General features: G+C 53.5%; 1 pseudogene; it reads left to right on the top strand.

Moving 5' to 3' along the window:
* Positions 1–25,958, top strand: part of LOC102066819 (serine/threonine-protein kinase pim-1-like) — a 77,730-nt pseudogene that overhangs the window by 1,999 nt on the left and 49,773 nt on the right.

Raw genomic sequence — 25,958 nt, 5'->3', positions numbered from 1 at the left:
GGGCCCCTGGTTCCATGAGTTTCCATACTGCCAACAGGGGTTCCTTGGTTCCCATGATGCCCTGCTGTGTCACCATGGATATTTGATGCCATGAAGTTCTTCAGTGTCACAATGGCCTCCCTTGCTCCATGAGGTTCCACAGTGTCAGAATGGCCTCCTTGAATGGGCAGTGTCACCATGGACCATTGGCTCCATGCAGCCCCACTGGGCCACCATGGACTCCTTGGTTCCATGAGGTCCTGGGGGCATCTCCATGGTCTCCTTGGATCCACACTGTCACAATGGACCACTGGATCCACGTGGCCCTGCTGGGTCACCATGGCCCCTTGGTTCCATGGCACCCCAGGGTCACAATTGACTCCTTGCTTCTACGTCACCCTCTCAGTGCCAAAATGGCCCCTTTACTCCATGAGGAACACAAAATTTTTATAGAAACATTGAGCAAATCCTGCTTAATACACCTGGGAACATCTGTTTGCATTCAAGAGAGAGGTTAAAGGTGAGGATGGCACCAGCAGCTTCCATCTGCAACAGAGATCCAGGGAAAGGACAGGGACAGAGAATTCAGCTGCAAGACTCAGAGAATTCTGCTTCCAGAGATCATTTCTGCTCACACTGTCCCTTTTAGAAAGGTGACACCATTCCAGGCAGCCTGGACTGAGCAGGTGGTTCCTGAGTGGGGTTAGTTTTTCAGGAAACCTGCTCAGGCTTTTCCATTCTTTCCTTCCCAACAGGAAAACTTCTTCTGAGCCTGTGTGCAGGTACAGCCCTGAGGAGAGCAGGTGGGATGTGGTGCAATGGGCTGGGACATGGAGCTGCAGAGCTAAGGGACAAGGTTCTGCTGCAGGGCACAGGGATGTCAGTGCCAGGTGGGCCATGTCAGACATGGTGAGGCTGGGGGTGAGGAGCAGCTTGTCCAAACAGGGTCAGCCTCAAGGGGCTCATTCTTCTCTGTGGCCAGACTTCCTAAGGAGACATTCAGCATTAGCATCACCTGAGGAATGCTTCTATCAGCTCTTCTTTAAACTGGAAATTAAAAATAGTCACTTGATTAAAGAAAGCAAGTCATGAGGTGCACTTTGAAATCTTCATTATTAATGCAACTCCAAACTGACTCCAATCAGCTGCACAAGCCCTGGCGTCCTGAAGGAAGAAAGAGACCCCGAGGGCTTTCTGTATTTTATTGAGCCACATAGTAGATTTAGGGCTGAGTCCAGGACCCTCAGGCACTGAGAGAAGGCTGAAGAAGCTGCTCAAGAAATCAGAAGCAAAACTCAAAGTCCCTTGGATCATCACTGGGCCCCACTGAGGGCAGGGAGTGCCAAAGGCTCCCCAGGGACTGCTGAGAGCAAATCCTTGAGGCCAGGATTGCAGAGTGCCAAAGGCTCTGAGCAGGGAACTGCAATGCCGAGCAAGGCCTGGGCTGGTTGGGGGAAGCAGAAAGGCCAAGCCCTGAGCCCAGCCTGGGACAGCAGGGCCTGTCCCTCATGGGTGGCTTGGGGCTGTTTGTGGGGCAGGGGGATGTGAGGGGCAGCAAGGACAAATGTCATAAACCTGTGTGACACTCCAGATCCTCATGGAACCAAGGGGCCAGTGGGACACTGTGGGAAGTTGTGGAACCAAGGGGATCATTGTGGCACTGTTGGGCACATGGAACCAAGGGCCCAGTGTGACACTGTGGGACCTCATGGAAACAAGAGGCCATTGTGAGCCTGTGGGGCTGGAACGCCCAGAACACTGAAATGCTGGGGGTAACCAAAGGTTCCTTTCCTTGAGTTTGGTGCACAGGAGAAACACCAACCAGATATTGTCAACATGGGCAGATGCAAAGAATATTCTTGGTAGGAAGGGACCAACAAGAATCATCAAGTCCACCTCAAACGAATGGCCCACACAGGGATTGAACTCACAGCCTCAGTGATACCAGCACCATGCTCTAACCAACGGAGCTAAGAGGTCCAAATGACACAAAATTTTACTGGCAAAATGTGGACAGTCAAGGAACTTTGGCAAAGGTTTTAATACAACATCCACTTCAACATAAACATCTTATCATAGCATTAACTTCACTAGCTTGGCCCATTTAATCTAAAAACCTTAAACTGTTAAGATGTTTAGTTACCAAAAAATGTTCCAGGTAAGTAGGATTAGAAGGAGAAGAAATAGAGAACATCAGAAAGACAGAAGATCTATAGAAACGCACACACATAGGTACCAACTGCTCAGCTTCCAGCAATGCCGACACAAAAACTGCAGGAGAAAGCAGGATCCAGACCACAGACTGGCCTTGTGCTCTGGCTTATAACCCCCTGGCCTTCATGGGCCCGCCCCTGGGGTGCGACTGCCAGATGCCGCTTCAATCAGAGTCAGGGTAGGCACCAGCTGCCCTTGTTGTGTGATTGATTGACAGCTGAGCGAATCAAAGCTGGGATAGCATTGCCCCTGCTGTTTGATTGACAGCTCTGCCAGGCCAGGGCTGGGGGTGGGGCTCTGTCCCACCACAAACCGAGGCCTGACCTGCCCCTGGCTCCACATGGGCATTCCGAGCATCCCAAGGTGTCTCGGGACATCGATCTCATCCAGCCTCTGACAGCGACCACAGTGACGCTATGGAACCTCATGGAACCATGGGTCAGTTGTGACAATGTGGGTCCAGAGACACCATGGTGACACTGGGGAACCTCATGGAACCAAGGGGCCATTGTGACACTGTGGTTCCTCATGGAATCAAGGAGACCATTGTGAAACTCGGATGTCCCAAGGAACCAAGGGTCCATGGTGACCTTGTGGAGCCCAGAGTGCCATCAAGAAGCCACTGTGACACAGCAAAGGCACCTGGAGCTGAGGGGCCGTGGAGACACATCAGGGTTTTGTGGAACCACGAAGCCATTGTGACATTACAAGGCCTCATGGGAGCATGGGGCCATTGTGACACTACAGAAGCAAGGAAAACATTGTGACATTCCAGGGCCTCATGGAACCAAGGAGATCATTGTGACACTGTGGGGTCCCATGAAACCAAGGGAACAGGGAACAGGTCTGGCTGGCTGGGCCTCTTGGGGACCCCCTGACAGGTCCAGGTGACCTTGGCATGTCAAGGTCTGCTTCCTGTCTGCCCCTGAAGCCCTGGGGTTCTGGGCTTTCCTTCCTATGACAGAGAACTGTCCTTCTCCTCCACTGGCCACCTCTCATCTGCCTTTAAAACACTGAGGCCACGTGCTTTTCTTTCTTAGGCGAAAAAGCCATCGACCAGGCACACATGGCCAAAATTGGGCATCTGCCTCCAGAATTCCCTACATGCAAGGATAGCTCCCAGACAAAAGCTGCCAGGACTGACAAGTCTGGCTGGCCTTGGCTTCCTGAGGGCTGGCACTCATGTTGCTCTGAAATGCTGGGGCTCTGTGCTTTCCTTCCTAATGAAAAGAACTCTTTTTCCTGTCCAGGCACCCACAGACAAAATTGAGTTTCCATGTCCAAAATGCCCTGCATTCAAAGACAGTCCCTAGATGAAAGCTTCCAGGACAGATAGATCTGGCTGCCCTTGGCCCCTTGGAGCTGCCTCTAACCTGCTTTCCAAACACTGGGGCTCGGTGATTTCCTTCCAATAGAGAAGAACGTTCCTTCTTCTCAGGATGTCCATGGTCAAAATTGAGAATCGTCCTCTCAAATTCCATACTTTCAAGGATTTCTCCATGACAAAAGCAGCCATGAAAAACCAGGTCTGGATGGCTTGGTCTCCCAGGAGCCTCTTCTCTCCTCTTCTGCCTTTGAAACACCGGGGCTCTGTGCTTTCCTTCCTATGGAAAAGAACCCTCCTTCTTATCTATGCAGAAATGGCTAAAACTGGGGCTCCACCTCCAAAAATCCCGTATATCCAAGGGTTGCTTTCAGACAAAAGCTGCCAGAACAGAGAGCTCTGGCTTGCCTGGGCCTCTCATGGCTGCCTTTTATCTGCCTTTCAAACACCAGTGTTCCGTGCTTTGCTTCCTATGGAGAAGAACCATCTTTCTCCTCTGGGTGTCCGTCTCTGAAACTGGGATTCCACCTCTAAAATTCTGTATATCCAAGGGTTGCTCCCAGGCAAAATCTGCCAGTACCATCAAGGCTGGCCTTGGCCTTGGCCTCTGATGGCTGCCCCTGCAACACTGGGGCTGGGTCCTTTCCTTCCCATGGAGATCTCTGTGACACTCTGAGGACCTCATGGAACCCAGGGGATCATTGTGGCCCCACTGGAGCCCATGGAACCAAGGGGCCATGGTGACCCAGAGGGGCTTCATGGACCCAGAGACCATTATGGCTCCGTGGGGCTTGATGGAACCATGGAGACCATTCCAACCCTTCAGGGCCTGGTGTCACCAAGGGGGCATTATGACACCTCAGTGTCTCATGGACACAAGGGACCATTGGGACACTGTGGGCCCCATGGAACTGAGGGAATATGGAACAGGTCTGGCTGTCTTGGCCTCCCAATGGGCCACCTGACAGGTCTGGCTGATCTTGGGATGTCAACGGCTGCCTCTCATCAGCTCCTGGAGCACTGGGGCTCTGTGCTTTCCTTGCTATGGGAAAGAACTCTCTGACTATTCAGATGCCCATTGCCAAAACTGATACTCTCCCTTAAAAATTTCCTCTATGCAAGGAGATCTCTCAGAACAAAACCTGCCAGCTCTGGCTGGCCTTGGCCTCTGGTGGTCATCTCTCATCTGCCCCTGAAACAGAGGGGCTCTGTTCCTTCATTCCTATAGAAAAGAACCAGCCTTCTTCTCCAAGGGACCATGGCTAAAATTAGAATTTGGCCTCCTAAATTCTGTATTTCCAAGGACTGCTCCCAAACAAAAGCAGCCAGGACAGACAGATCAGGCTGCTCCCATCCTCTGGTGATTTTCTTAGATTATTAGCTGAATGTTTTCATTTGAAAACACCTTGGAGAGGGCCCAGAAATCTCCCAGGGACAAGTTTTGAAGACTCGGGCAGATGACTAGTAGATATGGACAAAGGAGTTCTGTGCTCTGTGCTGTTGTGGTGGTTTTGCATCACTGAAGTAATGTTCTAAGATAAGCTGCTAGCAGTTTCCTCTGTGTCTGACAAAATAACCAATCAGTAATTAGCTTTGAGAATTGACAATCTGTTGAACCACTGTGCATGCCTCTGTGAAGACACATGTTAAAGATCAAAAAGCACTGGGGTTCAGCCGCAAGCCCTGGGCAGGGGGAGGAGAAGCCATCGGCCCCCGCCCATGCTGCTGCTGAGCTCTGGCCTGGCTGCTGAGATCCTGGCCCTGCCCCAGCGCAGCCCATCCTGACACAGCCCCAGCGCAGCCATTGTAGAAACCTCCACTGTAAAACAGCTCCGTCCCAAGCATCAAGCTCGGCCGGGGTCACGGAACCATCTGCAGGCCCCAGGTGAGACATGAACTCTTTCAGTGCTTCCATCCTCCCTCAAGTGAGAGAAAAGGAAAAAAGTGCAGGCTCGTAGAGGAACAACATGAAGACACCAAGGTCAGTGAAGAGGAAATTGAATCTCAGATGGGAGGGATGAGGAGATGTCCTTATCTTGGATCTGAAATCCTCTTGTAAAGCTATGGAGAAGGATGTAATTGATACATCAGACTCTCTTTTTCCCTATAACGCACGAAAAAGTATGAGGAAATGACTTGTTCAGCAAAGCCTTCTATGGCAGCAGCTCTCTGGCCACAGAGTGAAACACAACTTTCCCAGGCATTGTTTTGGAAAAGCCTTTGGAGAAGATCAGAAAAAAGAAAAAATTCTTAGCTTAACTTGCTGCACTTGGTATTTTAAACAAGTTGAATGTGTTATGGAGATTTGTTTACCAAAGGGTGGGTTTTTAATTAGCCAATGGTGATGATGTTTGGATTGGAGGACCATTTAAGTCCACATGTATCAAACTGGGGTATAAAAGTATGGGTTTCTTAATAAAGATTATTGATCAGCCTTCTGTGAATCATTGAGTCGATGTCTATTATTACCCGGCCGGGAGCCCTTAATGTGACGGGCCTCCATGCTGAAATAAGCAAATGTTGAAATAGCTGTGATCCCATGAGAAGTCTGAACAGAGAAAGAGAGAAGAGTGTTGAAACCCTGTGCCCTCATGAAGAGAAGAAGTTCTCTGTATTCAGAGATGAAGATGATTTCAGAAATAGGTGAAAAGGACCTTTGCTCTTAAACAGCTCATCTTTAAAATAATACCCCATAAGCAGACATGGTCTATGAACACAGCTGTGGGAAAAGTTGTGGAAAAAATGGGAGGGACTTAACAATTGCAGATTTTCCAGACAGCTGCTATTCATTGAAATTGAGAGCAATGAGAGAATTATTTTCTTATGAAGAAGTCTCCATAGAATGAAAGAGAGACTCCTCTCCCCAAGAGAACTGAAGGAAGGCTCTTATACAAGTGGTAAACTGGCTGAAACTTTTAGGATTTGTCTCATTACATTGTCAGTAACAAAGAAAAGGTTTTAGGGAGAGGAGAAATATTCTAAGAGTTTTGTTCTATTTCTTATTTGTCTTTCTTTGAGATACTATTAATAATCTTTTCTTTGTACCATTTTAAAGTTTTGAGCCCACTTTGCCTTCCTCCTAATTTGATTTCACAGCAGAAAATCAGTAAGAATATTCTAGTGAGTGCACAGGTAATTAGCCAACACTGAACCCACCACACTAATTGATGCTTTGGCTAAGAAATCTCATATTGGTGATCCAACACCACTACAGAGAACTTCCTGATGAACTGCATGAGAACAGAGGAAAATCAAGGCAGAGCCATGGTTTGTCAGGACTTGCTTGATCCTAATGAGCCCTGTGGTGCGTTTGGAGCTGAGCCCTGGAAGTTCAGGGCCTGAGAAGAGATTGCACAAACCTTTCCAGGAGTCAAAGTCAGAGGAAACACCCAAAGTGTCTCAAAGCATGAATACGTCCCACTGAGGTCCAACCCCAACACAGGCTCCTCATGGACTCCTTGGAGGAGAGAATTGGAGGCCAGGATGGCACTAAATTCTCTCAGATACTCAGTGTGGAAAGGAAAATCCAAAGTACCTTAAAAACCTTGAGTATCTCAAAGCATTGATGAGCCCCACTGAGTGTCAGTACAGAGCTCTCAAGGGACTCATTAAAGCAGATAATTGGGGCCATGATTGCACAAACTTCTCATAGAGTTTGTATGAAAAGTGAAACACCAAATACTTTAAAATACCTGAAGTACCTTGAAGCATTAATGAGCCCACTGAGTGTTGTTACTGACAAAGCCTCTCCAGGGACTAATTACAGCAGATAGCTGGAGGCCATGTTTGCAATAAACCTCCCAGAGACTCCAAGGCAAAAGCAAAACCCAAAGTCCTTTGAAAAACTCTGTGAGCATTGAGGAGACCCTAGGGCCATTGCTGAGCAAGGCTTCCCAGGGACTCCTTCCAGCAGATCCTTGAGGCCACTGGCATGTGGGCTAGGGGGGGATGCTGAGGGCAGGACAAGGGGCTGACAGTGCCCAGCCTGGCTGGGGCTGTGCCAGGAGGCCCCAGGGCCTCAGGACAAGGTGTCTCCTCACAGCCCTTGGTGGCACAGACCCTGCTGCTGTGCCCCAGGGCACCAAGACTTGGCTTCTCTTTGTCCCCACCTGTCATCCCTGCCTCCAGATCTCTGCTTTGCCTGGGGCCTGGGTACACTTTGTCAGTCGTGTCCCTCAGTGGGACCCATTAAAAGTCCAAGAAAATTTGGAGTTGGATTCTGACTTGGAGTTCTGGAGAGGTTTCTTCAGCTCCCTCTCAGGGACTGATGTTCAGGGCCTGAGCACAAAGCCCCAGAGGCTCATTAAAGTCCTTGTGCTGTGTCTGTGCTGCTGAGCTGGGCTGGGCTCCTGGCACAGAGGCAGCTCCTGGTAACCAAGAAGAGCTTCAAAAGCACATTTCTCTTGATGAGCAGCTTTTCTCTCAGCCCAGCAGGGCTGGGGCACTGCCTGCAGCCAGCCTGGGCACAGCACAGAGGCACAGAGAGCTTCAATCAGTCAGGGCTGGGAAGGTGCTGAGAAGTGCCTGGGGCAGAATCACTGCCAGCCCTTGGCACAGGAACCTCTGGCTGCAGGACAATGCAGCTGCATCTCCTGGAGCCATCTCCTGTAGCTGGACCATCCCAATGCCTACAGACCCTGTGAGTACATTCTCTGATTGTCTCTTGTGCAGAGCAGCCAGGGGTGCCCAGGGCTGTCGTGCAGAGCAGGGTCCTGCAGCCCAGGGTGCTGTGCTGGGGCAGGGACTCTGCTGCCTGCCAGGGACAGCTCTCAGCCGGCCCTGGCAGCTGCTTACCGTGCTGGGGGACAAGGTCTGGGTGGGAGGAGACAGCTGGTAAGGCTTGGAAGTGTTCTCATGGTGTGGGGAGACTGCTGCATTGTTCAGGACTGCTTCTCAGATGGCATTTAACTGCAGAACATTTCCAAGTAGATTACACAGGGAGCACAGCAAGGCAGCAACTGCATTAAAAGGAAAATCTTGCCTTTGTTATTTAATGCTCTGGGTTGCCTGCATGGGAAATTGCACATAGATATCCATCTTGCCGTTCAGGTTGAAAAACTAAAAACAAAAAATTTCTCACAGATTTGAATAAAGCAGGCAGTGACAGAAATCAGCACAGGGCCCTTTACAGGCAGCATCAGTGTCCCTTTTCCAGCCTCCTCAGGGTTGCTCTGACATTTCCATCAGAGCCTGCAGAGCCAGAGCTGCCCCTAGGCAGTGCCAGAGCTGGGAGGGGTCTGCAGGGCAGAGCTGAGCCCCCAGGGCTGGGCTGGGCTCTGGCAGCACTGCAGGGCCCAGCCCTGGGCACAGAGAAGCAGCTGCTGGCAGGGACAGCTCCAGGCAGCAGAGCCCCGGGCAGGCAGTGGGTGGAAACTTACTCCAGGATGTGCTGGGATATTTAAAGTCCTCTCCAAACCCAACTATTCCATGATTAATTTTTTTACAGATCCCCATGCCCACACATTGCAAATGTCCAACAGCAGCTCCATCAGCCACTTCCTCCTTCTGGCACTGGCAGACATGCGGCAGCTGCAGCTCCTACACTTCTGCCTCTTGCTGGGCATCTCCCTGGCTGCCCTCCTGGGCAACGGCCTCATCATCAGCGCCGTAGCCTGCGGCCACCACCTGCACATGCCCATGTTCTTCTTCCTGCTCAACCTGGCCCTCAGCGACCTGGGCTCCATCTGCACCACTGGCCCCAAAGCCATGCACAATTCCCTCTGGGACACCAGGAACATCTCCTACACAGGATGTGCTGCTCAGCTCTTTTTTTTGCCTTTTTCATGTCAGCAGAGCTTTCCCTCCTGACCATCATGTGCTATGACCGCTACGTGTCCATCTGCAAACCCCTGCACTATGGGACCCTCCTGGGCAGCAGAGCTTGTGCCCACATGGCAGCAGCTGCCTGGGCCAGTGGTTTTCTCTTTTCACTGCTGCACACAGCCAATACATTTTCCCTGCCCATGTGCCATGGCAATACCCTGGGCCAGTTCTTCTGTGAAATCCCACAGATCCTCAAGCTCTCCTGTGCTAAAACCTTTCTCAGAGAACTTGGGCTTCTTGCTGTGTGTGCCTGTTTAGGAATTGGCTGTTTTATGTTCATTGTTTTCTCCTATGTGCAGATCTTCAGGGCCGTGCTGAGGATTCTCTCTAAACAGGGACGGCACAAAGCCTTTTCCACCTGCCTCCCTCACCTGGCCGTGATCTCTCTATTCATGAGCACCTCATTTTTTACCTACCTAAAGCCCCCCTCCATGTCCTCTCCATCCCTGGATCTGGCCCTGTCAGTTCTCTACTCAGTGGTACCTCCAGCCCTGAACCCCCTCATCTACAGCCTGAGGAATCAGGAGCTCAAGGCTGCAGTGCAGACAATGATGACTGGATGGTTTCAGAAACATTAAACTGCTGGCCAGTTTCTGCAAATCACTTGTAATAAAAGTCATCTTTGATACTTCTGCTTGGTTTCATTTTGTAGGTTATTTCTCTTTTTATTTTACTTTTTTCACCATGTCCACTAATAAATATGATTGTTTGTGCCATTTCTAATTTTGTTTCTCTCCACCTTCCTTGTGGCAACAGCCTGTGTCAATGAGGGGCTATGCTCTTGGTTGCTTTAAAGGAACTAAATGATCTCCCAGCAGAGTTTCCTGCAGAGATGCCCTTTTGTTGCCTTCTCTGGAGCTGCAGCAGCAATGTCTGTGTGCAGAGCTGGGGGCAGATCAGGGCTGGCACAGCAGCTGTGCCCAGCAGCAGCAGCACTTGGTGTTGCCAGTGCTGCTGCCGTGGCCCTGCCACGCTGCCCTGGTGGCCCTGGTGTTGCTGCAGGGCCTGAGTGCTCTTGGGGCCGGGCACAGCCCTGGGGGTGGCAGTGCCGGGGCTGCAGCAGCGACAGGCCATGGGCACTGCTGGGGCAGTGCTGACGCCTCTGCCCAGGCCCTGGGGGCTCCAGGCTCCTGACCCACACTCTCTCAAGAACACGGCCAGGCCAATGCTCGGCACAGAAAAGCCACATGAGCAGCCCCAGGCTGGCCGTGGGCAGGCTGGGGGCAAACAGCATGGCTGGGGCTCTGCAAGGGCCCTGGGGCAGATGGGAAGGAGCAGCAGAGCAGGGGCTGATCCATCCCCAGTGCGCTGCACAGCCCAGGGCAGCGTCCCAGAGCGTCCTCATGGAGCTGCCAACAACATCCCCTCTCTGCAGCCCTGGTCTCTCCCCCAGCTCACACAGGTGCCCCATCCTTGCAGGCACAGACAGGGCAGCACTGGCTCAGCAGCCCCTGTTTGCACTGCACACAGCAGGCAAGAGCACCCCCATGCTTTTTGTGTGGGGACATGAACCTGAGGGAGCATAAATGCCATCAGCCCCGGGGGCCAGCAAGGGCTGGGGGACACCAGGGAAACCACTCAGCTTTGTCCTGGCCTCTGCAGTCAGCCAGAAAGTTCGTTCCCATCAGCTGGGAGTATCCTGTCCCACTGCAGATGCTGTCTCTGAGAGCCAGGGCTGCCTGGCAGCCACCCCCAAACTGCCCTGAGCATTTCCTCTGCTTCCCCTTTGCTTTCTTTCCTCTTCCTGATACAGATGTCTTCCTATAGCCCACCCCTGTTCCCTCCCCTGCAAACAGTCCCTGTTTGCCTTTCTTCTCTGGCCCCACTCCCCACTGCAGTTCCTGACCTGGCCCCATGGGAACGTCCCTTGGGCAGCAGGATCATCCTACAAGTGCTGCAGGAATTGTCTGCAGGCTCCTGCAGTGCCTCCTGCTGCTCCCTTGCCAGAGGCACCCCAGGCCAGGGGGGCACATCTGGGCTGCTGTGTCTGGCTCTGGGGCTCCCTGTTCTGGGCAGTGAGGAGGAGCTGCAGAGGCTCTGCAGGACTGACAGGATGGGCTTTGGGGCTGGCAGGAGAAGCTGAGGGACCTGGGCTGCTGGAGCTGCTGAAGAGGAGGCCCAGGGCTCATCCTGCAACTGCTCCAAGGGTACTTTCAGAGAATCCCAGAATCAGCAAGGGTGGAAAAGACCTTGGAGATCATCAAGTCCAACCTGTGCCCTGACACTGTCTTGTCTTCCCTGAGCCTCCTCTTCTCCAGGATAAACAACCACAGCTCCCTCAGCTGCACCTTACAGCTTGGCCTGCTTGGCCACCTGGGCACACTGCTGGCTCATGTCCAGCCTGCTCTCCATCAGTCCCTGCAGGTGATGGAGGAGACCATGCTGCTGTCCAGCCCCTCTGGCACCTTGTGGAGAAAGGGAAGGGAAGGGAAGGGAAGGGAAGGGAAGGGAAGGGAAGGGAAGGGAAGGGAAGGGAAGGGAAGGGAAGGGAAGGGAAGGGAAGGGAAGGGAAGGGAAGGGAAGGGAAGGGAAGGGAAGGGAAGGGAAGGGAAGGGAAGGGAAGGGAAGGGAAGGGAAGGGAAGGGTCCAGATCCAATTCTTCCTGAAATGTGGGGTTTGCTGGCACTGCCAGTGCCTTGGCCTGAAAATTTCCCTTTTCTGGCACAGCCCAAGTACAGCCATTTGCTGGCACAGAAATACAAAACCTGGCAACTTCCTGCTACTGAGTCTGGCACCTCCCACATCTTGTGTTTGCTGCCCCAGTACCCAGATTTGGAAATTTCCTGGTGCCCGCACAGCCCGAGTCCAGTGATTTGCTGACACAGAAAGCCAAAATGTGGAAATTTCCAGGTTCTGACTCCAGCACCATCCAGATCTAGTGCTTGCTGAGACCGTCAGTGCACAGATTTGGAAATTTCTCGGTGCCTTCACAGCCCAGGTCTAGCAATTTGGTTTTAGCTATCTTAGGCAGAGAAGTTCTTTTGGACTGTGACTTTCCTTTTTCTTGGAACTGTTTAAACCTGCTCTGGACTGAACACCCAGAAAAACACTGGCCACAGCTCACACCTGTGGGCCCCCGAGCTCTGGGACGCTGCATTCCAGCACCAAAGGGACTTAGAAGAGACCGAGTGAGCCAGCTACAACCCACAAAAAGGACTTTCTCCATTTGCCATTGCTTCAGCACTGTCTGAGGTTTTATTTAATATTATTCATTTTCCATGCTTTTGAATACTTTACTTGTTAAATAAACTGGGGTTTTTTCAGTATTCTCAAGTGAAGTCTTTTCCTGAACTAGTAGGGGGAGGGGACTACTTGAACTTGCTTTCTAGACAGACCCCTTTTGGAGATGTCCTCCCAAAATTTGCCCTTTATCAGCACAAACAGTCACAATGAAAATTGCACCGGTGGCATAATTTCCTGGTGGCAAATCTTGCTACATGTGATAAATAGGTATGATTCGTGCTGATAAAAAATTGAAACAGTAATCAATATTGATACAGTAATTAATATTTGAAAATAATAAAACGGTTAATAGTTAAAAGTTGTAATGCCAAAGAAGAGAGGGAAAGGAGGGGCTCCACCCACCCCCCCTCCCCAGCAGATGTTCTCAAGGACCACAGGAAAGAAGCTGAAGATACAGTTGCTAAAAATGACCAAGAACTTGGTTGGGTCCAAGAAAATGCTAATTATAAGGGACTTATTGCTTTGATATGTAGATGCAGTGATACGTTAGTCTTGGCTTATATTGTACTGGCTTGGTGCGCATGTGTAACCCAAAGGTGAATTAAAGGACAACGAAGAAGACTACGGGGCCTTCATCAGTGACGACCCCCAAAGACTTGTGCGACCACCAAACCGAGTGGTGGCGCACGCGTGGTAAAGGTGGTAATGAGGGCGGAGGCAGAAAAGTAATGAACCGAAAATAGGAGGAGATGGTATTGACACATGGCATATAAGGGGTGACTTTTACTTGGCAAGCTTGTACGTGAAGTGTCAAGGGTCATTGAACCCTGCCCTCCATACCCCGTGGTTGTTTTTGCTTATGCGCTACTATTTGAACCAAATTATCCCTTATTTATATATTTTCTAAACTATTCAATTAAAATTGTTGCTACCTTAAATATTGTTTGGGGTTTTTTTGATGGGATAATTGGGCAAACATAACATAGAGAACCTCGACCTTGCTCTCCATGAGAGATTCTTGGGAAGAGCAGAAAGAAGATTCCTGGAAAACTGAAACAGCTTTCCAGAAGTGAAATGAAAATGAAAGAAACAATCCAAGATGTTTTCCTCTATTTATTTCTATGCTCCCCTTTTCCATGTTGCACTACTTCTCCATCCCAGTAATTCCAGATGCACAGCACCTCCAAGATAGGTGACTTAGTGATTTTAGACACCCTAAAATACCATGAGCCACACACAGCTTCCCCTGTTTTTATAGGAAAGCAGCACTGGAGATGTAAGGGCAGTGCTGGACTCAGGTAGGAATCCTACCCCAAGGGAAGGTGCCCCGACAGTGTTTGACCCTCAGCAAGGACAATGCACAGCAGGGAGCGAGGGGATTGCTGTGCCAGCGTGCAGGAGTCAGGGCTCTGCATCTGGGCTGAACGATGCAAAGTTCCCGTGTTTGGGCAGACGGAGGGGCTGTCCCCGGGGCGCGCGGGGCTCGAACGTGGGGCTCGTGGGGCGAGCGGAGAACGGACACGGGGACGAACAGCCCCGGTGCTTCAGTTGCAGCAGCGGCAGCGGCAGCAGTAGCGGCGGCAGCACCAAAACAGATACTTTTGAATAGTCTTTCTCCTTTTCTTTCTCTTTCTCTCTTTCTTTCTCTTTCTCTCGCTTTCCCGCTGTCGGGCACCCTTCTCTCGGGGTCCCTTGCCCGGCGTCCCTCTCCTCACCCCGCCTCCCTCTCCCCTGCAGGGCCGGGCCATGCCCCCGGCCCGCCCCCGGCCCCGGGCGGGGCTGCCCCGTGCCCGGCCCCGGCCGTCCCGCCGCGGTCTCGCCTCCGCTCGACTCTGGCCGTACTGGCGGTGGCGCTGCTGGGCGGGCATCAGTGCCTGGTGCGAGGGCGGCATCGCCGCCCTTTGCCTCCGTCTGGCCCGAGCCCGGCCCCGGCCCCGACGCAGGGTCCAGTCCCGACCCCGGCCCCGGCTCCTCCCGGGGCCCGCGGAGAACACACGCGGCGCGGCCGCTCCCGCCGCCTCCGCTGCGGCTTCCCCGGCCCGAGCTCCGCCGCTCAGCAGCGCGGCCGCCGGCCCCGAGCCTCCCGTGCCGCGTTCCCGGGAGCGAACGCCTGGGCATGGCCGGCCCGGGGCGGGTGAGGGGCGCTCAGGGGCCGTTGCTGGCCCCGGGCCGAGCGCTGACAGCTGCGTCCCGCCCGCAGGGAAGGCGCAGCAGGGCCTGAAGGAGCAGTACAGGCTGGGTTCGCTGCTGGGGCGCGGCGGCTTCGGCAGCGTCTTCGCGGCCACGCGGCTCTCGGACGGCGCCCCGGTGAGCGGCGGACGAGGAGGAGGGGGCGGAGGAGGAGGAGGGCAGAGAATGGGGCTGGGCAGGGCAGGCGGCGAGCTGAGCCCGCTGCTCTCCTTGACTTGCAGGTGGCCATCAAAAGGGTGCCACGGAACCGCGTCCTGCATTGGGGCGAGCTGGTGAGTGAGAGGGGCCAGCGGCAGTAGCCGGGGATGCCGGCCGGGGATGAGCCGGGGCCCGGCACGGTGGGAGCCGCCAGGACGCCCCGAGGGAGAGCGGGCGTGGGGCCAGCGCAGGGCACAGAGCATCCCGGCCTGGCTGAGGGCTTCCCCAGGCCTGGCACGGCATCAGCCCCACTGACGACATCGTGCTCCTCCCGCAGCCCGACGGCACCAGCGCACCCCTGGAGATCGTGCTGCTGGCCAAGGTGTCCACTGGCTTCCCTGGTGTGGTCCCGCTGCTGGAGTGGCTTGAGCTCCCCAAGGACATCTTGATGGTGCTGGAGCGGCCAGAGCAGTGTCAGGACCTGCATCGTTTCATTCGGGCACGGCGGTTCCTGCCCGAGGAGGAGGCGCGGGAGCTGTTCCGCCAGGTGCTGGAGGCCGTGCGGCACTGCACCAGCTGCGGGGTCCTGCACCGCGACATCAAACCAGGGAACATCGTGGTTGACCTGGACACTGGGCAGGCCAAACTGATTGACTTTGGCTGTGGCACCTACCTGCAAGACACAGCCTACACTCACTTTGCAGGTGAGCCCACGCAGGGCTCCTGGGCCCAGCATCTCATGACCCAACATCTCCCAGCCCAAGCTGGCTGTGGCAGCAGGGATTCTCTCTTTTGCTGCCCTTCATGGCACTGAGTCTTCGGCTGAGTTTCTTTTGAAACTCAGGGCTGAGTGGGTAGCCATCTTCTAGCACTGCTGGCAGCCTTTGCCCCCCCACTCTGCCCAGAACTAGTGCTGGGGCAGCCAGCCCAACATAAACACCCATGGGTAGCAGACAGGGGGGACCGGAACCTGTGCCCAGCCGGTTTGGTGTGCAGGTGAGAAAGGGCTTGGACTGCTCCACTCACCTGGTCTGTTGGGGTTCATAATGTTTTTTGGGGCAATGCAGGCAGGGAGGCTGAGAGCATGGTTTTTCCCAGCACTGGGTGGATTCTTCCTTGTTATGGTCAGGCCTTGCCAGGGCTTCCACTGCCCTCTTCCAGCACCAGTGGCTTCTTTTCCAACCCCAAGTCTGCACACAAGTCCAGGTGCTGGCGAGAGGGCAGTGCTCACCCTGTGTGCCACTGATGCAGCCCCCACATGCCCAGGGATGCTGGGGCCAGGCTCTGGGAGCAGCAGCATCCCCCTGCTGAACTCCATCTGTATTCCATAGGAACACGGTCATACAGCCCCCCGGAATGGACCCACTTTGGCCGGTACTATGGCAAGCCAGCTACCATCTGGTCTCTGGGCATCCTGCTGCACCAGATGGTCTGCGGGGAGCACCCTTTCAGGAGGGGCCAGAACATCAGCTGGGACCATCAGCTCTCGCTGCCACAAAGGCTCTCTCAAGGTGGATCCTCTTCTCTGGGCACGGGGGGAATCCCAGTGCTGGGTGTCAGCAGCGGGCTCATGGGCATCCTGCACTGGCAGCTGCTGAGGAGGTGGCACATGTCCTGCTCTCCTCCAAAACAGGGAATTGATGGGAGAGTTTAGGCCCAGCTCTGAGCATATCCAGCATGACCTGGGCATGGTAATGGTGGGGCAAAGCCAATAGGAGCCTTCTCCAACTAACCGGTGGTTTTTGGTTTCTCTGCCCAGAGTGCCAAGATCTGATCAAGCGGTGTTTATCCATGCTGGACTTGGAAAGGCCCTCATTAGAAGAGCTGTTCTGTCATCCTTGGATGCAGGATATTAATCTGCCCTAGAAGAAGGGAGAGAGCCACAGGCACACTTTGATCCAGGGCCCTGGTAAGTTCCAGCTCCACACATGCCTTGGCAATCAGAAGCAAAGGAACCCAGCCCTTTTTGTGCTGCCTGTGTCACTGCACCAGGCTCATGGGATGGGAACACGCAGCCCTTGTGCTGGAGCTGAGCTGCTCTGCCCAGCACTGGTGGCCACCATCCCAGCTGGTTTTGCTTGTCCTGTTTCCCTGACAGCTGGGGCCCTGGGCCGAGCCCTGAGAGCCTGGTCTGCCCCCAGGGAAGGAGAAAGAGCCCCTGGAGAAGCTGTACCGGGTGGGGCTGCTGCTGCTGGAAAGAGTGAGGATGACACCAAGGATGACAAGCTCTTCCTCAGCCTGGCCAGCTGAAGATGATGGACTTTGATTCTGGCACCTTCTTCAAAGCCAGGCTCCACAGTGAATTTGCAGATGAGTCCACATGCAGGGGAATACTCTCAGATTTGGGCATTGCACAGCCTGGCTTGCAACCAAAGGCTCCCCCTTTGCTGGGCAGATGAAGCTCATTCTTCAGTCACTGCCCAGCTGCTTTTGGCAGGGCTGGGGGATGGGCTGGGGTGGGTACGAAATGGGAGTGGGCTCCTGGCCCTGCCAACAGCCCCCAGCACCCACCGTGCCCCAGGCTGGGGCTGGGGCTGGGGCTGGGGCTGGGGCAGCCAGCCCGACACAAACAAACCCCATGGTGGGAGCAGAGGTGGGGCTCCAGAACCTGTGCACAGCTGCTTTGCTGTGCAGGCAAGGAAGGGCTTGGGCTGCTCCACTGCCCTTGTTTGCTTTGGGGTCACCATGATTTTGGGGGGCAGTGCAGGAGGGAAGAGAGAAAGTGTGGGCTTCCCTCACCCATGGCTGGGTTTTTCCCTACCATGTAGGAGTTGGGCCTTCCTCAAGGCCCTGACAGAGATAAGAGTTTTTACTGTTTTTCTTGTTTTCCCTTTTTGCATCTAATCTCTTTTCAACAATGTGTTGTTTCTTTTCCAGAGGAAGCTAGGTGGAAAGTTCCAGGTGGTCCAGTGTGGATGGGGAAGTGCTGGGGAGCAGCTGTGGCGTGGATGGGCCATGCCCTTGGAGGATGCTGAGGCCATGGTTTGGGAGCAGCTTTTCTTCCAGCCGTGGGTGGCGTGAGGTGGGTCCCTGTGTGCTTGGCAGGGTGGGATCAGAGCTTTTGGGAGCTGGCAGCGAGCACAGGAGCATCCTGCTCTGGGCAGCTGCTGAGGGCTGGATGTGCCATGGCTGGCTGCAAGCTGGGCACATGTCCTGCCCTCCTGCTCTGCTCCCAAAGGCAGCAGGGATGGGCAGCTCTGGGCACAGCCAGCATGGCCTGGGCACCGCAGGCCTTGGCACAAGGGCACAGGAGCCCTCAGCTGACAGGCGGTTTCTGCTTTCTCTCCTTGCAGCCGGGCTCTGCGGGTGCTGAGGCTGCTCTGGGCTCTGCCAGGGCTCTGCTGGGCTCAGCCCTGGGCCCAGCTGGGCTGGCTCTGCCCTCACATTGCTCTGACAGCTCTGCATCAGACGAGCCCGTTGCGAGCACAGCGCCTGAGCTTTCTGCTTTGGCCGGTGAGTGAGACTCTGCTGCAGGCCCAGAGATTGCAGCTGGGGACACACATCCAACTGGCAAGGACCCAAACTCTCCATAGTCCCAGCTGAACGCCTGGATCTGCACAGGGTGTTTTGTCTGTCCCATTCTTCCTTCTTGATTGGCTGGAATTGTGCAATTGCACTTTCTTCCTCCTCTAGACGTGCCACGAGTGGGCCAAAGCTGGCGAGTGGGCCGTGCTCCTGAGGCAGTGCAGTCTGGAGCTGGTGGATGGAGAATTGCCCTTCTGCACTTCCAGACCAGAGCAAAAAGCTGTAAGTGGGACTTTGTGACTCTAAGAAATCCCTGTAAGTTTCAATGGGAATGTGCAGCTCATTCGCAGGATGAGAACAAAGGTCATCTTCTAAAGTATTTGGGCTTTGACAGAGTTTCCATTCCCAGTCCTGCTTGGAGCTGGAAGGGCACTAAGCAATTTCCTCTTGCTTCGAGCACAATTTCAAATACCAATGTTGGAAACAAAGCCCAAAATCTTTTAAGAGGCTTTTGAGGTCACAAAGATGGATCCATGCCATCAGCACATTTACAATGTAAAGAACTGAGTTCTCTTTTTGAAAAGATCAGTTACCTCTTAATGCAAAGAATGTAACTTTGCCTTTATGTTTTGTTTTTTTCACTAACATTATGTTATGTTTTTTCACTAACACTTGGATTTTATTATTTTATTCTTATCTTTTACAATTTACCTATTTTTTTTCCTTTTTTTTTTTTTTAAATCCTTTAAATAGAAAACATGTCCTCAAGAAGGAATATCCTTTGCTCCTGGTTCCCGTGTGGAGCAGCTCCCTTCCTGCTGGCTGAGCTGCTCAGGCAGAGCCCGGCAGCTCCTGGCCCTGCAGGGCTGAGGCTTTTCCCCGTTGCTGGGCACAGACTGATGGAGCAGCACTGCTGAACACGGGCACACAGAGGGACCAGCAGCAGCTGCCTTTGGTCACCTGAGGCTCCAAGGCCCAAACTCTGAGCAGCCAGGGCTGGAAGAGACTGGCAGGATCTGATCCCTGACTCTGGGCCAGGGCTGCACAAATGACCCCACAGCAGCAGCAGCAGCAGCAGCAGCACATGGAGCTGACTTTGAGCACAGCCCCTGCCCCTCTTCCCTCCTGTGTGCAGCGGTGTCACAGCAGCCTGAGGCACCTGGGAGCCCCCAGTGCCAGCAGGGACTGGAGATGGCAGCCCTGGGCTCGTGGAGGCTGTGCAAGGAACGGAGCTGGGCACTCCCTGTCCATGGGGAGCTTCCAGATGGAAAAGGCTGCTGTGCCCAGGCAGCTCCAAGGGCACAGAAAGGAGGCTCTGGAGCACTGGATCTGTGCCAGTGCCACAGGCCTGGAGGAACCGAGGGCACAGCAAGAGGGACAGAACCAGGCAAGGGCAGAGACTGGAGAGAGCCAGGCCTGGGAGCAGGAACAGCTGCTCCATTGCACTCTTGGAGAAAGCTCTTGGCTGGTTCAAAGCGCTGAAAGGCGTGAAGGGCAGAGAGGAGGCCACAGCAAACAATGCTCCTGTTTGCACAGCCTCCCCTCTCCGTGTCCCAGAAGGAATTGCATGCACTGTGTTCTTCTCTCCGAGTCATCTCGTTCAGCATGAGCAGCTCAGCACCAGGAGCTGAAGGAGCTGAAGCCTCAGGCCACAGGAGCTGGGCAAGAGGGAACTTTTGGAGCCAAGTAATGCTGCTAAAATAGCCCCAGCTGGATGCTGTGGATAGAATCATGGAATCACACAATCCTTTCTGTTGGAAAAGCCCTCTGAGCTCACCCAGTGCAGCCGCTCACCCAGCAGTGCCAAGCCCAGCACTAAACCACGTCCCTGAAGTGCCAAGGCCTGGACACCAGCCCTGAGTGAGGCCTGAACAGCAGGCCCTGAGTTAAAGGTGGCCTCTGAATGAACCTTCCAAGCAAAGGTTATCTTTGTATCTGCTCCCTGATGAAATATGCATGGTCATTAGCACTGTGATAGATGTAGCCACTCATTAGTGAAACATGTATTGACCTTTGTGTATTTAGAAGCCAGACAAGGCCATGAAATCTGACATCTGGCCTTGTTTGGGGCTGTGTGGTCCAAGTCACCTCTCTTAGTTCCTCCTTGAGCCCTGGCCAGGCTTTGGGAGGGCCAAGAGGAGGATGAAAGCAGATGTTGCCACACTAGCAGTGCTGTCAGTTTGTTCATTCAGCACTGTCAGAGCTGGGCCCTCTCCAAACGGGGTTGGAGCCTCACCTGGGGCTGGAGGCACCTGCAGGAATTCCCAGTGCCCAGGAGTGGCTCTGCAGCCCTTGGCTGTGACAGCTTCCCCAGCTGCTGTGTGGGTCTGGGGGATGGTAAAGGCTGAGAGTAAATGCTGCTGGATCTTTCTTAATCACTGCTGCAATCTTTGGTGGGGATGGTTGGGTGCATTGCTGAGCTGCTCCTTTTGGGATTCTTTGCTGCTCTGAACTGCAGGAAATGACACTGATTCCTTCAGTTGGAGTCTGTGTCTTTGGTGCTGACTTTGCCCACTGGTAAAACAAAACTGGCACAGTCTGGCCAGATCCCAACAAAATGTCACTTGTTCCGTGTAAATGTGAGGAATCAGTCCCATCAGAAATTCCCAGCTGGGAAGCCCTTCCCTGGAGTTCCCTGGCTCTGGAGTGGCCTGAGGTCGGGGCCCCGTGTGAGCAGTGGGGCAGTTGGGTCAAAGAAGCTGCAGCCCTGGATGTCTTCAAATGCATCCAAAAATTGCTCATGGAAAAGGAAAAGACCTTGTGGGTTTGGGCAGACAAAGATGAATTTGTTAAGAGTACATAGGAAACAGCACCTTCAGAAGGAACAATTATTGTTGGACTGCTCCCACATGGAGCAACAGAAGGTTTTAATCTTGAGCTCAGATGCACTTGTGCAAGTCAAATATCAATGTAATAAATAACTATATATATTTCTAGAATAATAAGACCTTCATATTTATATTTTTCGATTTATGTAGATATGGCTATATGTCTATATCTATATTTTCATATCAATATGTACATATAAAATAATAATAATGTGAAATAGTGCTGACAATACTAATTTGGTATCCTTGGTTGCTCAGGGATATAACACTAAATACCCTACAGAACAGGATTGGCCAGGACCCTAATGTCAGTGGTCAACTTTGTGAGGTTGTATACAATGAAAAAGGGAGGAAGGGAGGAAATTGGCTATTTTTACAGGGTGTGCTGATACCTTGATGCAGAATGCTTTGTCTGTTCCTGTGAAAAATACAGTGATTTTGCCTGCAGGGTTTTTCATGTGCCAGACTATGCACAAGCTGCAGGATTGTTTGAAAGGGTGAAGGGGTTGTTAAAAGAGCAGTTGGAAAAATGAGGAGATGGGAACCTTTGCCCATGGAGAACCCATGTCTCAGATGTGCTCCATGCCCTTCACAATTGCCCACTGGGGAAATGAAACCCCCTGGCTGTGCACGGCTGCCCCCAATTGGCAAATCCAACCATGGGCAGTGAGACTTGGGCTGCCTGGGAAATTGTTCTGGCTGTGATGGCCCCTGGCAGGGCCAGCCCAGAAGCTGAAGGGCTGGGCCTTCATGCATTGGAATTCATTAGGAGAAATTCAAAGCAAATGAGAGCTGTCAATACTGAAACAGAAATTCAGATTCCTCCAGGGCACTTTGCTTTGGTAACTGCTCACTTGGAGCTTGCCTTGCAAAGTGTTCCTGTCATGGCAGGAGGAATTGATGCAGAATATCCAGGAGAAATTACAGTTAAACAATAATGAACAAGATTGGGTTATTCAACCCCATGACAGGGTAGCACAATTACTGATCTCAATCTAAGCTGTGTTATTGAAAGAATTGTTAGGAAGGTTGTAGTTCATTGTAGGTCTCAGGACTGATCAAAGTACCAAGGCCTGAGCAGGTAGTGATCACGGCCTGAACAGGCCCTGAGGCAAAGTTCACCTCTAGAGGAACCTTCCAACCAAGTGTTATATTTGTATCCAATCCTTAAGGAAGCGTTATTAACAACATGATCAGTGTATGCATTCTTTGATAAAACAAGGATTCATCTTTCTGTGTTGAGAAACCAGACCTGGCCCCTTGTTTGGGGCTGAGGGATCAAAGTCAACTCCCTTGGTTCCTCCTTGAGCCCTGGCCAGGCTTTGGGAGGAACCAATGAGGAGAATGAAACCAGATATTGCCACAAGTCGCAGTGATGTCAACTTGTTTGTTTAACAGTGGAAAAGCTGTGTCCTCTCCCAGTGGGGTTGGAGCCTCCTTGCCTGCAAAGGTGGAGGCACCTGCAGGAATTCCCAGTGTCTGGGAGTGGCTCTGCAGTCCTTGGCTTCCCCAGCTCATGCCCAGCTCATGTGTGGGTCTGGGTGATGGTAAGGCCTGAGGGGAACTGCTGATGGATCTTTCTTTAATCACTGCAGGCAACCTTTGGTAGTCATGACTGGATGGATTGCTGAGCTTCTTTTGTAATTCTTTGCTAATAGTGATGTGCTTTGTTGAGCTTATCCTTTTGTAATCTTTGGCAGCTGTGCATGATATAAATGACACAATTCCTTAAGTTGGTGTCTGTGTCTTTGGTAGTGACCCTGCCCACTGGTGAAACAGGGCCCCCTCTTGCCTGAGTGTTACCTGGGAAGGCAAAAGCCCTCCCTCCAAAATTCCCCCTTTCACACACTGAGCATGATGTGCTCTGGTCTGGGGTATGCCCGGGGTCAGTTGGGGTCCCCTGTCCTGGCTGTGTCCCCTGCCCAGCTCCCCCGCAGCCCCAGCGCCTCCCCAGCGTGACTGACGAGAGGCAGGACAGGCCTTGGCTGTGCAGCAGCTCAGCAAGAACAAAACCATCTCTGCGTGCTCAGCCCTGTGCTCAGCACCCGGCCCAGCAGTGTCTCAGTGCCAGGGGCTGTGCCCTCAGTCCCTGCCAGGGGTTTCCATGGCAACTGCCAGGCCAGGTGACCCAGGTGTCCCCCCAGTAGAGGTTGCCATGGAAACAGTGCCCAGCCCTGCCCCTTTCTGTCTGGCTGACCTGGCCTTTGGCCCTGGCAGTGCCGTTGGCTGCTGGTTCCTGGTGTCGGAGCGGCCAGCGTGGCACAGGGCAGGTGGCCATGGCACAGCCTCCAGCAAGGGATCCCCTCTGGCTCTGGGCACTGACACCAGCCCTGAGCAAGGGCCCAGGGCAGCTTTCCATAGCCACCAACCATCACAACAGCTCCGGGCATTGGTTGCCATGGCACCAAACCAAGGACCGGGTCCCCGTGGCCGTTGCCATGGCACCTAGTGGCACCAACGAGTGTCACTCTAATTGTACCTGGAACAGCCCAGGCACTGCTTTGTCCTGAGGGTTGCCATGGCAGCTGAGGGCAGCAGCAGCTGGTGCTCTGCAAGGGCCCTGAGGGAGATGGAAAGGAGCAGCAGAGCAGGGGCTGATCCATCCCCAGTGCGCTGAACAGCCCAGGGCAGCGTCCCAGCGTGTCCTCATGGAGCTGCCAACAGCATCCCCCCTCTGCAGCCCTGGCCTCTCCCCCAGCTCACACAGGTGCCCCATCCTTGCAGGCACAGACATGGCAGCACTGGCTCAGTAGCCCCTGTTTGCATTGTACACAGCAGGCAGGAGCACCTTCATGCTGTTTGTGTGGGGACATGAACCTGAGGGAGCATAAATGCCATCAGCCCCGGGGGCCAGCAAGGGCTGGGGGACACCAGGGAAACCACTCAGCTTTGTCCTGGCCTCTGCAGTCAGCCAGAAAGTCTCTTCCCATCAGCAGGGAGTTTCCTGTCCCACTGCAGATGCTGTTGCTCAGAGCCAGGACTGCCTGGCAGCCACCCCCAAACTGTCCTGAGCATTTCCTTGGCTTCACCTTTGCTTTCTTTCCTCTTCCTGATACAAATGTCTTTTTATTGCTCAGCCCTGTTCCCGCCCCTTCCAACAGCCCATCCCTGTTTGCCCTTTCCTGTCTGGCCCCACTCCCCATGGCAGTTCTTGACTGTTGTTATTATATTTCTAGAGTCCCATACTACTGTTATCATATTTCTAAAGTCCCATACCTCCTCTCCTCAGTGTTTTCTTACAGCTAAAGACCTCCACAGCACAAACCCCTTCTTCTGCATGCTTTTCTTTCTTAGCCAGGGCCTCTTCAAGGCTCTCCCTGATTGGCCAGCTCACCCCCTTTTATCCCAGTTATCTTCACTAGCCACAGCTGCAGCCCAATGAAGGACATCGCAGCTGCAGCCCATCAAGAACAACTGGGACTTAGTGGGGTGAGGCCTATATACAGATATTCAAGTACAATACAGATATTTTACTAGGACTCAAAAGCCACCTATACTATACATGGGAACGTCCCTTGGCGAGCAGGATAACCCTACAAGTGCTGCAGGAATTGTCTGCAGGCTCCTGCAGTGCCTCCTGCTGCTCCCTTGCCAGAGGCACCCCAGGCCGGGGCGGCACATCTGGGCTGCTGTGTCTGGCTCTGGGGCTCCCTGTTCTGGGCAGTGAGGAGGGGCTGCAGAGGCTCTGCAGGACTGACAGGATGGGCTTTGGGGCTGGCAGGAGAAGCTGAGGGACCTGGGCTGCTGGAGCTCCTGAAGAGGCGGCCCAGGGCTGCTCCTGCAACTGCTCCAAGGGTGGTTTCAGAGAATCCCAGAATCAGCAAGGGTGGAACAGGCCATGGAGATCATCAAGTCCGACCTGTGCCCTGACACTGCCTTGTCTCCCCTGGGGCTCCTCCAGGATAAAGAACCCCCGCTCCCTCAGCCACTCCTCACAGTACTTGCACTGCAGACCCCTCCCCAGCCTTGTTGCCCTTCTCTGGACACGCTCCAGCCCCTCCGTGTCCTTCCTTAATTGGGAGCCCCAGAACTGGACACAGCACTCAAGGTGCTGCCCAAGCAGTGCTTAGCACAGGGGAAGAATCCCTGCCCTGCTCCTGCTGGCCACACCATTCCTGATCCAGGCCAGGAGCCATTGGCCTTCTTGGACACCTGGGCACACTGCTGGCTCATGTCCAGCCTGCTGTCCATCAGTCCCTGCAGGTCCCTTTCTGCCTGGCTGCTCTCCAGCCACTCTGTCCCCAGCCTGTAGTGCTGCAGGGGTTGTTGTGGCCAAAGTGCAGGACCCAGCATTTGGACTTGTTAAACCTCACCTTGCTGGATTTGGGTCCTGGATCCAGCCTGTCCAGGGCCCTGTGCAGAGCCCTCCTACCTCCATCAGATCCACAGTCACACCCAGCTTGGTGTCATCTGCAAACATGGTGATTTTCTATTCTTTTTCACACATGTGATAATCATTTCCCTAAAATCATTAACATATTTCCCCTCCCCTTAACCCATGTGTTCTTCTCTCCTGGGGGTCTCTCTGCTGGTCCCTGGTGGTCCCCAATGTTCCAGTGGGCCTGGCTGAGCTGGCAGGACACTAAGGCTGCTGAACTTCCAGTTCCCCTTCTCACACAATGGGCATTGTGTGGTTTCCATAGGCCTGGGGTTGTGGAGAACAAGCTCCAGGTGTCAGCTCAGCTGGTGGAGACAATTTATCATCTGGTAACATGTGGTCACAGAGTGGGCTGTGACATCACAGAGTGGGTTATGTGGGGTCATTGATCAGTAATTGCACCGTCTATTGCATATGTGACATCACAGATCCAGCT

Source organism: Zonotrichia albicollis, chromosome 35 (assembly GCF_047830755.1).
Source record: "Zonotrichia albicollis isolate bZonAlb1 chromosome 35, bZonAlb1.hap1, whole genome shotgun sequence".
Taxonomy (NCBI): domain Eukaryota; kingdom Metazoa; phylum Chordata; class Aves; order Passeriformes; family Passerellidae; genus Zonotrichia; species Zonotrichia albicollis.
This window is presented reverse-complemented; position numbering and strand designations above follow the sequence as displayed.